The 14,648-nt window shown below is 37.7% G+C and overlaps 1 pseudogene; it reads left to right on the top strand.

Annotated features, from left to right (window-relative positions):
* The first annotated feature begins 2,549 nt into the window (after positions 1-2,549).
* LOC138385584 (U7 small nuclear RNA) lies at positions 2,550-2,597 on the top strand (annotated as a pseudogene).
* The last annotated feature ends 12,051 nt before the right edge of the window (positions 2,598-14,648 follow it).

Raw genomic sequence — 14,648 nt, 5'->3', positions numbered from 1 at the left:
ATACAGCCTACGTGACTCAGGAGAAATGGACATCTTTCCATGTAATATGAGCTCAACAAATATTTGAATGAATTGAATTTATTAACTTTTCACTTGAGCGCCTGTTTCCTCTAGTAGACTTAGGGTTGTTTTAGTCATTAGGTACTGTTGACATAATGTGTAAGGCCTAGAGGGAAAGCCTCTGAAGATGTGAGAGAACAACAACAACAAAAACCCAAAAAACCAAAATGGGGCTTTGTGTTCCATCAGTGTTGGTTCATTTATGCTGCAATAACAATGATTTCCCAGGCATTAGTGGTATAACCACAAAAAGCTTTATTTCTAGCTCATGTTATATACTCCTTGCAGGTTAGTGATGAGGGGTTAGAGATTCTAGGCTCCATAAAGTCACTCAAGAACCCAGGCTGATAGAATCTCTGCCATCTCTTAGTTGCATCGTCTAGAAAACACAGGCTTCCTGATTGCCAAGGTAGGAGAATATCCTGAAGAATTGATCACAGGCTTTTCTCTGCCTCACGACTCACCTTTCGTTGGGGAGGACTAATCACATGGCTTTGCTCAAGTATAGAAACTGAGATAGAGACTGAGATATGCAGCTCTCTATTTGCCCAGAGGACAGGAGGGCCAGCTATTGGTGAATATTATTATTACGTCTACCAAAAATTCGAACATATGAAAATAAGGCTGAAAATCCAAACTAATTCAAAATTCAAAATAAAAAAATCCAAATTAATATATACCTAAGTAAATGTCACTCCATCAATAAATTAGATATTCATAAATATTTTATTGCATTCAAAAAGTTTGTTTTTTAATTTCAAAGTCCTCAATAGGCATAATTGCTATAAAATCATACCACTTCATGAATTTATATATTACTGGTATCCAATATTGTCAAACACAAAATTGTGAAACTTCCATAACTTTTACTGTTACCTTTAAAAATGTTTGATATCATGTGTGGTATGACTGCCAAAATTAAAACACCCCAGGAAAGTCTTTTAATTTCTTTAGTAGAGAGTGAATTCCACGAGGGCGTGGTCTTTCTCTCTTGTCATTTTATCCCTGGGGTCCAGCACAATTTCTGGCATAGTGGAGAAGCTTGTCAATGCTTGTTGAACTACTGAACAAAACAAAAAAATAATTTAGTCTTCAATTTTGAGGAAAGTGTAATCCTAGTGAAGAAACTGACAAGTAAAAAAGTTCAATACATTTCTGTAAATGTTAACAGTCAAAGTCTCAGTAGGAAAGAGCTGTACACACATAATGAATAATTCAAGGACAATATAATGAAGATGTGGACAGGCCTGATGAGGGAGAGGAGGAAGCAGTTGCTGGAAAGAGGGCCACCTACAGAGAAGGTGACTTGAGGTGAAGAGACTCAGCCAGCCTGCAGAACGTGAGGTGGAAAAGTCTATGCCGGGCAGAGGGAATAAGATTTCACAAGGCAAGGAAGAGTGAAAGTGTGTTGAAGTGATGGTGAGGATGTCAGAAGTAGATAGGGCAGAAAGGTTCTGGAATGGAGTGGAGTTGATGAAGATAGACAAGCAGATGGGAGCTGTAATGTGAAGCATCTTTGCAAATGGGTGTTCCCCTGTAGGCGTGGTCCATTGGCTGCTTTAGAAAACCAAACCCTCCAAAGCATTCCTGGATAACGCAGACATCTTCCTACCGAAAACAGAAATATGAGCACAGGGGCTGATGCCAGAGACATTGTACAGGTTAGCTTTTCACTTTGCCTTCAAACTATGGCTCAAAATTATGTTTTCTTACCCCCCAGTCCTATTTTAAAAATTCCTTCCACATAAATTGAGAGACTGAGACAAGAATATATTTGAATGTAGCCCTTGCTTTGTGGTGGCAGGAAAATGTCTGGGTTGAGGGGAGGTGATCAGGGACCTGTCTGGAGAAGAAAGTAGGGGGAGAGAGGGAAGGAATCTGAGAGATGGTCCTTGAGTCTCTGGGCCCAACATCCTGGAAGTAGAAGCTGCAATTTCTCTCATGTTCCCACCATTTTCCAGAGTTGCCTTGGCACAGGAGTGCCCTGGCTTTTAAGGCTCTGAGCCACTGTGCTTTGTCAGGTGGGCTTTCCAGGAGTTGCTGCTGATTGGCTGTGGCTCCCATTCCAGCTGGGGCAGACACCTGTCAGTTCCATCAGCAGGTGCAAGAGCAGCTGTAAGAAGTTCGAGTTTGCTCCTCAGGCTCCATCCAAAGCCCAGGAAGCTGAAAACAGGCATCCTAGATGTGAGAGGTAAGGGCAGGAATGGGTAGATGAACTTACTTGCAGTCACTTCTTTTAGTGTCACAGACTTCAGTTTCTGACTCTGGTCTTGCATTCCTGGGCTGTTCACATCATGCCCACTTCTCTCTCTCTCTCTCTCTCTCTCAGCCCTTCTAGCTTTCCCATCTTCCTGCTTATCTGTTATGAGGCTGTTTTCCAGCTCATTCAGAGTTCAGCTCCTGTCATGGTTACCACCTGGGAAGTCTTCTTTGGTTTAAACTACCATTGGCCAGACTTGGAATTAACATCATGTAGAGGGGTAAAAACCAAGTGTTACATCTCTTTTACAATTTGTCTAGAAGATTTTCCAGTCCTCGCCTGAAGACTTTCCCCTCCCCAAAAAGGGGGGAAAAAAAAAAAAAAAAAACACAGCAGGAAAAATAGCATGCCAGCGGGGCAGTCAACCATTTCTCTCCAGTGCCAGTAGTACTCACAGCAATTCATGCTGTCATCCAGGAGCCAGTCTTTTTTGCTTCCCACCCTCACCCCAAGCTTCAGTTCAGTTGTGAGGAGAGGAGATCTAATTGGGTAAGTACAACATCCAGCCTGGCTTCAAGGCCCTGTGTCCCAGATATGACTGAGTATCTCACTTTAGAGTCACAGGCACAGTTTTCAGGATTCCTGCAAGGCACATGCTCAGTTACAAGAATATTGCTTTCATAGAAGTCTGAAGATATGGATTCCAACCAGGTATTTATAGCTCATACACCTGAAATTGCCTTCAGATGCTACTGTATAGGAATCAGGGGTTGTTTTTACCTAAAGCACTGTTGCTTGGTAACAGAGCTGCTCTTCCACCTTTATCAGGTTTCCAGGGGAACAGTGTTAAAATGTTAACCTAAGGTCAAATCTATGGAAAAAGAGAAGGGGCATTGTTAATCCTTTATACATAAACGGTTTCACTGAGAGGCTATATGAGAAAAGACTTGAAGGGGAGGTGAGGGATAGCGCTGTGGCTATCTGAGAAAAGCTCCCCGGGTAGAGGGAGCACTCAGTGTGAATACCCAAGGTGGAGGCTTGTCTGGCATGAATGAGGAGCATGAGGGATGTCAGTGCATCTGGAGTAGAGTGAACGAGGAGAACAGGAGGAGCTGGTGAGAGGCAAGCGGTGAGGATACAGGCTAAGTAGTGCTTCTCAGGGACATTGAAAAGACTATGGATATAAGACTAGTGAAATCTGTGTTGTATTTAAAAAGCATCATTCTGGCTATTGTCTTGAAAATAGACTATAGGAAAGAGTAGAAGCACAGTGACTTGCTAGGAGGCTGTTGCAGTAATTCCATATGGGCAGTGGCTTGGACTCGCATAGTGGCTGTTGAAGAGAGGGTACTAGTCACACTCTTCATGTTATAGACAAAGCATGCCATTTAGCTTTCTGCTCTCTACGAAATATAACTTTTAAAGCTTATTCAAATATCTGTCAAAATGAATGTACTACATAAAGAGCTATAGCAGGGTGGCCTGAGAAATTGGAAATATGGCCAACAAATGTTCAGTGTTTGAGAGAGAAGAAAGTAGAGTAATAAATTCGTATTGCCTAAATTAAAACACGAAAACCATGGAAGGCTTCATTGCAGTATGAAAAGCAGATGCTGGTGTCTGTAAGTGTGCAGAAAATTTATTAAGTTTCTGTGATGAAAATCATGCCAAAACCCAGGCACTTCCTTTCCTTCTCATCTTCGTTCAAATGCTGCAGTCCCTTCCTGGCCACCTTCATTAAAACAGTGAACTGGCTAGGTGCCGTAGTATGCACCTGTAGTCCCAGATACTTGGGAGGCTGAAGCAGGAGGATCACTTGATCCCAGGAGTTCAGGTCTAGCCTGGGCAACATAGTAAGACTCATTTGTAAAATAATAATAATAATAATAAAAACCCTGAAAACTGCCTTCTCCTGACTCCCATTATTCTCAACCCCACTTCCCTACTTTATTTTTCTCCATAGCTCTCATCACTATCTGATATATTGTGTATTTTACTTGTTTATCTGTTGTCTGTAAATAAAAATGTAAGTTCCTGTTGGCAAGCACTTTTGTCTGTTTTATTCACTCCCATGTCCCCAGTTCTTGACAAATACTAGGAACACACACATTTTTTTAAAAAGACTAAATGGTATATTTCATAGAAACCAGTTGGTTTTCAACTAACCTATTTTTTCTCTTTCATGCTGTATGTTTGTTTTTGTTGTTTTCTTTTGATGCAAGCTTGGTATTTTTTCCCACACATCTACTCAATTATGAAAAATTTCAATCATATTAAAGAGAAAATAATATAATTAAGTCCTATGTGGCCATCATACATCTTCAATGATTATCAACTCTTGGCCAATCTTGTCTTATTTATTTCACCATCCTTATAACCACCCTCCTCCACAAATTATTTTGAAGCAAATCTAAGACATCCTATAATTTCAGTATGTATCTCTAAAAGACAAGGACTCTTTTTAAATACAAAGTTGTAATACCATTAACATGCTGCAGAAAATGAGCTGTAACTCTGTAACATCAGCACAGAAAAAAAGAATAATTCCATAATGTTAGCAAATATCCAGCCACTGTTTAGAGTTTCCCAATTGACTCACATTTTTAAAAAACAATTTCTTAAATCATAATACAAATAAGATTTCTATACTGCAAGTCAGTGGATTTATTATTTATCTATTGCTACAGTAATGCTTCATAACAAAAACCATAATACTTCTGAAGTCAAAAAAATTATGTATTTATTGCTAATGTATCTGGGGTCAATGTGGCAGTTCCATTGATCTGGTCTGGGATCATTCACGTCTGGGTTTGGCTGGCTGCTGGCTATGTAGATTGGCCTTATCTGGGATGACTGGGATGACCTGACCTTGAACCACATCTGTCATCCAGCAGGTTAGCCCAGGCACATCCTCATAGTGATGATGGCAAAGGAGTGAAAGAGTGATATGTTGCTTTGAAATGATTCTAAACACTTACTACTTTGATACTTGAGTGACATTTATTTTCTGTAATAAGAACATAGGGTATGATCCCCCTCCCGGTAAGAATGTTACACCACACCTATCAGACCACATGTGTGAGTTATTGGCCTCAGCTACTGGAGTCCAAAACACATATAAACCCAAGATTTTGACAGATGCATTGAGAGCTCAGGGAGACTCTGTCAGCCTTCAGGCTGTTCTCTGAAGCCTTGCCCACCAACACTGGCACCACTTGCTAGTATCCGGGGACCGTGTGTGTCTTTGTTGATCTCTGCAATATAAGTCAAACCATCTCTCCTGAGAACCTCTTGTAGAAAGGTACACTTTAAACTTTGATTATACTTTATATCTATAGAGGCCTGCTTTCATCCTAATTGAGCAACTAGGCTTTAATAATTGGACTTTGCACAAAATAGGAACTCACTATGTGGTGAATGTACCTCATGTCTCAAGTGTATTCCTTGTGAGATGTGGTCTCATTATTTTCCCCCTCTTTAAACATTGTGAAAAAGAAAAAATTACCTGTACAAATGGTAATAAATCGTGGATTTGTGAAATCATGCTTTGATCATCTTGTCGTTTTAGTCGTACAAAACAGAGAGCAACCAGTAGCACACAAGTCTCTTCAGGTCTGGGGCTTAGAAGTGGCCCATAATCACTTCTAGCTCATTGTTTTGGCCAAAGAAGGTCACATTGCCAAATCAGAGTCAGACTGAAAAGCACTACAAAGTTACATGGTATAAGGTGGGATGAAGGATTGGCGACTTTCGTAATCAGTCACAGTGGATACACCATTTATGTTTTTTAATCTGTTGGTTTCTCCTCTGTCTCTTTCTTCCTGTCTTTATTTTCCTTGTTGTAACTTATTTGTTGAAGAAATGCAATTGCTTTTTTTGCCCTAAAGAGTGTGATTTTTCTAATTTTATTTTTATCACGTTAACATATAGCTATACCTCTATATTCCCTGTAGATTGTAGTTAAAAGACAATCAGATTCAGGTCTGATTTTTTTCTTTTTTTGGCCAAAAACGTTATGGAATGTCATTACTTCTAATAGGAGGCATGTATTATGTAGTTGTCTCTTTTTGTGATATTAGAGGCCATCAAGGATCTTTGCCTCATTCCATTATTGTATTGGGAATAGTAGAATGGTGATCCTCTAGTACTGTCATTGCTCTTCATTTTTAGCTGGAATACCTCTATAAAGAAAAACTTTTTCCCTCGTTGTCAAGTATAAACTTTTTCTGAGACTCAGTTGGAATAGGAAAGACAGAGCAAATGATTAATCCCTTTCCTTTAGTCATCAGTTTTCAAAATGATGAGTTGGTTCACTAGCATCCTCCAAAGGTGATAAAAAATGATTGTTTTTGAGCATCATTGTAAATGATGAATTTAAACATATTTGATTCATTTTAATCCTTACACTTATTATTTTCATTGTTACCTAAATTTTCCTATCTTTGGCCAGTGGAACCTTGTTCAAGTTGACTCTTGAATTCTTTTGACCTCATTGGTCTTGGATAGCTTTTTTGCTTTCTGATATGACAAAATATACCAGGCTTATCTTGTATTTTTCCTGTGTCGGGCTGAGACATATTATTTCTCCAAAAAGCCCGGGTTCTGGGCCGGGCGCGGTGGCTCACGCCTGTAATCCTAGCTCTCTGGGAGGCCGAGGTGGGCGGATCGTTTGAGCTCAGGAGTTCGAGACCAGCCTGAGCAAGAGCGAGACCCCATCTCTACTAAAAATAGAAAGAAATTATATGGACAGCTAAAAATATATATAGAAAAAATTAGCCGGGCATGGTGGCGCATGCCTGTAGTCCCAGCTACTCGGGAGGCTGAGACAGGAGGATCGCTTGAGCTCAGGAGTTTGCGATTGCTGTGAGCTAGGCTGACGCCACAGCATTCACTCTAGCCTGGGCAACAGAGTGAGACTCTGTCTCAAAAAAAAAAAAAAAAAAAAAGCCCGGGTTCTGTTTAGTAGGAAATGTGTGTTTTGAGAGAGACTCTGTGTACTAAGTATGTTCATTATAACTGGTTTTGTGGCAAAATCAGAAAAAATTAGGATTTTATTTAACTTAATTGATTTTACATCTGTGTTTCTCTTCTCCCATACCCCTCATCTCAATTTTGAATGGAACCAGCATAAAAACTCATTTGCTTTATTTTATAACACACACACAACAATCTCAGAGTAACTGTGCCAACATTATCACCAACTGTATGATTACTGAAAAAAGTTTATCTTTTTTGGGTAGTCTTTTTGTCTTTTAGTGATATCCCAATTCAGAATGAATGGACAAATCTGTGTTTCAGTCATTTGAAATAGTTCCTTTCTGTGTGGTTATCAACTCAATATACAGTTAGGTTCACTAATTTCTCTTTACTTTAGGTTTTAGTATTGCTTTTTAAATTTAATTTTATTTAAAATAAAAGAAATCAGTATTTTTCAGAGAAATGTAAGCTCAACATTTTTGAGTGTAGAGTCAGGATCTGCTGGATCCAGGGGCTCATAGGACGTTAGTAGAGTTCAGTGGCACCCTCTCCATCTGTCCCTTCCCTCTTCTTTCTCACGTGTGCCTGCACTCTCAGCAGCTCCAAGCATATTCCCTTATTCCCTCAGCAACTTTAGCAGATGTAAAACATGCCACTTAACAAGTCTCAGATTTGCCTGATTTTCCTAGATAATATAATATTCATTCCCGACCTCTTCACTGTGAGATATTCATAGAGAGATGGGATGCTCTTAGGTGTTGCACATCCACTCTTTGAGCCAGGGGTGTGGACACAGGTGAAGAAGTTGTCCAGTGAAATTCAGCACACTATTATCAGAAGGGAAAGAGATGCTAGTTAGGTTAAAATAGCAGATGTCCACTCTGCCAGAAGAGGGAATTATTTGGTCCAAAGTCTATCTGTTTGGCTATTATGACAGGGATGCCCATTAAACATGTCATTGAAAATATGAATCATGTAGCCAGCACATTTTAAAAAATTCCATTTTCACCAAGCAACTTTATGAGTATGATTTGGTTTCCTATATTAGTCTGCCTTCTGAGTTTTTAGTTATGTTTGCCTTGCAAATGAATAACTTCATTCTATTAATCATTCAGGTGTATTTTGAATGTGATTAGTGAGAGCCAGCCTTCTCAAGTCAAATCTGCTGTAGGAATTTGACACTAGGAAAGGTAAGGACTAGATTCCAGACTATGGTAAATTCTTCAAAGTAACGTCATCCATGGATGGCTCTTTTCACTAATGGCAAGCTCTGCCTTTCAATTTAGCTCCTTCAACCTTCAATGGTGTTACAATGGTGTACTCTCCAATATATTATAAATGGATAAACTGTTTTTTTGATTAACAAGTCAGATTCTGTTGTAAACTTGTAACTTTTTTAGGGTGAGTTCTCTAGAGTCTTAACATTTTCTAAGTGAACTTGATAAAATATAATTTAGAGGTTATCAAAACTGAGGACCTTCTCTATCCATCAATATATTATTATGAGAACTTTCTGAGTGGCTAGGCAGTTCCTCTCCTTAATATAAAAACAAACATGATGAGTGCGATGTGCACTGTCTAGGGAATGGACATGCTTGAAGCTCTGTCTCAGGGGGATGGCGGGGCATGGGCAATATATATAACCTGAACTTTTGTACCCCCATAATAAACTGAAATAAAAAATATAAAAAAAACCCCCTCAAATTAATGTTATGTAGAATCATATGCTACAACCAGGAACATAAACACCTATGAATTAAAACTGAGATTACTTGGCTATTATGGTAATTAATAGTAGAGATGGGGAAATACATTTTCAGGTGATAAGAAAAAACAAAACAGAATTGAACCATGACAAGGCAACTTGAGACCTCAACTTCTATCATAGAGTAGTTTTGCACATACATCCTCTTCAGTGCCATCTTTGATTGTAATAATTCTGTACAATAAACCTTGTTCAGTATCTCACTATATCCCTAGGATTCTACACAGGAAGAAAGGACTTAGCTATATCTATGATTCAACCAACTTATTGAGAACCTACTGGGTTTGAGGCACTGTTAGGTATTATTGTCTTAATATATTAATAAACTATTCTTATGATATTTAATAATTTTAAGGAATTTCCTAAAAAATGAAAACTGTATAGTTTTCTTCTGTTTATAGGGAAACTATGATAAATTTTATATCATGTCCATTTTTTCACAATAAAAATATTTGTGAAACTTTTTGCGAAATCACCCAAGAACTCTAAGTTGCAGATACAGTCGTCAGTTCTCAGGTCTTCTTAGCTCTTGACACAGGTGATCTCTTTCTTGAAACACTTCCCTTATGTGACCTCTAGGATATTATTTTCTCATGGTTTTTCTTCTACTTGAAAGATTGTTGGCTTTCAGTTACTTTTGAGGGATCGTCCTCATCTTTCCGACCTCTTAAATGTTGGGGTTCCTGAGGTTCAGTCCTTGTACCTCTTTTCTTCTCTATGCTTATTCTCTAGGTGACTTAAATCAGTTCCTTAGCTTTAAATATCAACTGTAAGGTTTTCCAATTCATATTACCGGTGGCAACCTCTTCTCTGAACTCTAGATTTTTATAAACAACTGTTGACTTGACATCTCCACTTGGATATCTAATAGCATCCTAATTTTAACATGTCTTAAACTAAATTTTTAATTTCTATTTTATTATGACCCTTCCATTCCTCTCCCAAAGGCAATTAAACCAAAGAAGCTGCTCTTAGTGCAGTAAGGGTAATGAATACAGTTTTATTGATTAATCGTGGGACCTTAAACAAGTTACTGAAAATTTATGTGCCTCACTCTCCTTATTTGTGAAGGTTAAATAAGTTAATATATGTGAAGACTATATGTAGAGCATTTGGAAAGGTGCCTGATATGTACTAAAAATAATTGAAAGGTTAACTATTATTATTATTTTTTGTTGTTACCAAGATGATAACAACAATGACAATAACAAAACTATAATAACAATTTTTTGTTGGCTCTACTTTCAAGTTTAATCTGAATCCTGCCACTTTCCACCACTTTCATGGCTACAACCCAAGTGCAAGCCATCATCATCATCTCTTACCTGGAAAATGGCAAGAACCTCTTCACTGGTCACTCATTTCTATTCTTGCCTTGTGTGGTAGTTAATTTTATGTCAACTTCAATGGACTTTGAGGTGCCAGATATTTGGTCAAACATTCTTCTGGGTGTCTCTGTGAGGATGTTTTTGGATGAGATTAGCATTTGCATCAGTAGACTGGTTAAAGCAGATTACTCTCCCTAATGTGCATGGGCCTCCTCCCATCAGTTGAAGGCCTGAATAGAAGGAAAAGGTAAACCCTCCCATGAACAACAGGGAACTTCACCTATGTAAATGCCTTGAGCTGGGATGTTGGTTTTCTCCTGGCTTTGGACTTGAACAGAAACATCAGCTCTTCTTGGGTGTCCAGTCTTCTGGCTTTCAGACTGGGACTATACCCTCAGCTCTCTTGGGTCTCCAGCTTGCTGACTGCATATGTTGAGACTTTTCAGCCTCTATAATTGCCTGAGCCAATTTCTCATAATAAATCTTTCTACATGTGCACATGCATATGCACACACATACACACACACACACACACCCCCATATTGGTTTTGTTTCTCAGGAGAACCCTGATTAATACACCCTATAAGTCTGTTCTCTCAAAACAGCCAAGGGAATGCTTTAAGAAAGTAAACCTGATCACATCAGTCTCCTGCTCTAGATACTCCAGTGGCTTTTCCTCATTCTTGGAGTAAAACTCTAAGTTATTTCCTTGAAAAAGAGAGAAACAGAGCAAGAATGAGAGAGAGAGAGAGAGAGAGAGAGAGAGAATAAGAGACAGAGAGACAGGCAGAGAGAGAAAGAGAGCACACTGAATATTACCAGTTTCTATATTAACAGAAAATCCCATCTATTCCCCTCCCTTCCCCATGGTCAGCTGAAAATAGGAACTAGAACATGCAGTCACATGTGTGATTAGATGGAGGTTTCTCAGCCTTTTTTCTGTTAAGTAGGTGATTTATTCTGAGCTCCAAATAACTGACTTGAAATTTTTAAATGTTAAATAAAATTGTTTATTTTTAAAGATAGATAAAAGTGTATTTTCAGACATGACCCATAATATCTGTGAACATATAAAATAAAGCATGACATGCTCGTATAGTACGCATAGTCACAGTATAGAAAGGTTCTAAATGACTTCCAGTCCCTTGTCTACCAAGTACCTACTATTATTATTAATAGTTTCTTCTGATTCCTTTCAGAAAACAAATTATGCATACATCACCAGCATATAAAAAATTTCTATTTGTCATTCACATAAAAGGAGGATTATACTTTACACATTATTCTGCACTTGCTTTTGCAACTTGATAATATGGCTTGGGCATATTTCCATTATCAGCTAATATACCTTTCCCTCTATACATCATGGGTTGCATGTTATTCCATAGTCTGGATATGTCATATTTTATTTAATAAGAACTACAGTGCTGAAAGCTTTGTTGTTTCCATTTTTAGCTACAATAAATACCCTGGACCTATATCTTGGTGAACCTTTGCAAGTGTGGATATAAATAAATTCTTCGCCATGAATTGCTCGGTCAAAGGCTACATGTGTACTTTAGATGTTACCAACAATGTCAGCACTAGTCACTGTTAAATTTAAAATTTTTCTGCCAATCTGTGGGTTAAGCTAACGTCTTGTTTTGGTTTGCATTTCTTTAACTATGTTTTATGATTTTCTTCTGTGCTTATTGACCATTATTTTTATTTTTCTATAAAATAACTGTTCATATACTTTATTTTTTATTGTGTTACTTGTCTTAATCTTGATTTGTTCAGCTTCTGAATATGTTAAACAAATTTTTCCTTTTTATATGTATTACAAATATTTTCCCAGTCTTGATTATAATCTTTTATGAAAAATTTCTTATGACTTCTGTATCATGTCTTGCTTTTCCCATTCTAAGATTTTGAATGCATTCACTGATTCTTTCTTTGAGAACACTCATGATCTCATTTTTTGAGTGTTTAAACCTTAGATTTCTCTGGAAATGACTTAATTGCTACAAACCAAGTAGCAATTTTGCTATATTTTCTTCCTAATTGATTACCTAATTGCCTCAACATCATTTATCGAATAAACTATTCCTTTTGACCACTTACTGAAAATTCTCATTTATCAAATGTGTTTGTATCAATTTTTGAATTCTCTCTTCCATTCTATTGACCCATATGCTTATTCTTTAGTCCCAAACTAATTGCTGCAGCTTCTTACCATATCTAATTATCAGGACACACTTATCCTTTCTCATTTTCTTTTTCAGAATATTCCTTGCTTTTGGTACAATTTATTTTTCCCAGTTGAACTTTAATTCTTTAGCAAGGCTAAAGAAACCTTTGCTTGTCCTAATCTTTGTTTCTTCACACATAAACAACAACTACATGTGTTCATTTCAACCAGGTAGTAGACTTCTAGGATATAACTGACTTGTATACTCAGAATGACAGGTGGTGGAAATCTGGGAAATTCAGTTTGCATATATGTGACCTCAAACAAGAAATAGCAAAATCATGCAGATGAAGTTCTAGTGGCACAGATGTTTGATGTACATTGTCACAAATCTATGGTTCTTATTTCTACAATGATAACACCAACCAGTATATGTGAATAATAAAAGATCCAGTAAAAACATTTAAGATTAATCTCTGATTTATTGACTAGGCATTTTCCTACCTTCTTTCCCACCTCCAAAGTTCACTTGATATAATCAAGTGCCATTTTTAAATTTTTTTGTGTTTTCCATTTGACATTTTCCCAACTTCTTTTGGACTCTTCTACTGTGTTGGTACTAAATATAGAACAGTTTTCTTGGGAATCTGATGCCCTTTCAGTTCACTTCTTACATGTTCTTAAATATTGACAACCACCAGTGAAACTCCTAAAATCCTATCTATCCCCATGGATTTTGTACTAGATTTGATTTCATTTCTTATTTGCACTTTCTGTTATAGAGAAAGTGACAGCATGCATGTTGATCTAAATGCTCATGCCCCTTCCCACCTCACCCCCCTTTTAAAAATATAAATTGATATTTTGACAAATGGCTGCTTGGCCCAGAGAGATTTCATAATCAATGACTATTTTTTAGAACTCTTATTGGAATTCTCAATCTCAGTAATCTTCTAAGGTATATATCATTAATCTTATTTAACAGATGAGCAAGTAGACTAAAGAAGCTGAGGGAAGAGATAAAAATATTTATTGTGCACCTATTATATGCTAAGACTTGCTGGGTCCTTTACTCTGTGAGGGCAGTGACTATTTGTTTTGGTCACCAATCCATCTAGCATGCTGCCTAGGAAATAATACTTGCTGAATATTATTTGTCAAAAGTTTGAATGTGCATGCGTGCCACAGGGCTGGATAGCAAGGACTGATGAATAGTGGGGCTGTTCTTCCTGTCTTGGTGTGGTATATGTGGTGTAGCCGTATCTGTAAAAGAAAAGCCTTAATAAACGTGGATTACTTTAATCTATTGTATCAGACCCATCTATTCTCAGGGACTTTGGGAAACCCTTGCAGAATTGTTTTTCCAACCATTACGTTTTTACCTTGGGAGTTTTTGGTTTCTTTATGTTAAGGCTGGGGGATGGGGACTGGGGCAGTCCATAGAGAAATATTTCTTATTCTAGAAGGGAGTATCTGGAATGTATTTCCATTCATAGAATGTCGTTACTCTAAATTCTTTAACACTGTAAAGCATTATTCTTTCGAAGATAGTGTTTGGGTTAAATTATAGACCCACCCCCACAGATAACATAGTTCTGTGAGGGGAATACGTGTTTCATGTTCTAAAATTTCAATTTATGTTTTTGTGGCAAACCCAGCTTGATTTTCAGCTGGCACCCAGTGATGTTTGTGTTATCCACAACACTGTGTTCCATTAGCAGAATTCATCAAGGGTTGATTACACCTCCTCCACAAAGCCACTCGGCTTTTAAGTTTTTCCATCTACATTGCTACATATGCCTATGACAGCTTATGATTAATCACTCACTTTAAATATTTTCAACAACATGACTGCTGTCTTTCTCAACCCTGGAAAACCTGGCGAAGGTCACCATCACTTACCACATGCAAGAAAAAGAGCATCTCAATAGCCTCAGGGTTTCCTACAACTGGGAGATAATTTTTCACAAAAATGTATTTTAAAATTTGAGAGCAGTTGTATGCGTTTTCTTCTAAACTGCTGAGTGACTTAATGTCTTTTTAATGTGAGAGGTCATTTGGATTGTCCTGAAGTGTTATACAGCCTTTAAACCAATCATGAGATCACATTAGTCTCCATTTGCTCCCAGATTTCACGTGCTATAGTAA

Source organism: Eulemur rufifrons, chromosome 6, assembly GCF_041146395.1.
Source record: "Eulemur rufifrons isolate Redbay chromosome 6, OSU_ERuf_1, whole genome shotgun sequence".
Classification (NCBI taxonomy): domain Eukaryota; kingdom Metazoa; phylum Chordata; class Mammalia; order Primates; family Lemuridae; genus Eulemur; species Eulemur rufifrons.
The sequence above is the reverse complement of the archived record's forward strand: the minus strand, read 5'-3'. Positions and strand labels throughout refer to the sequence as shown.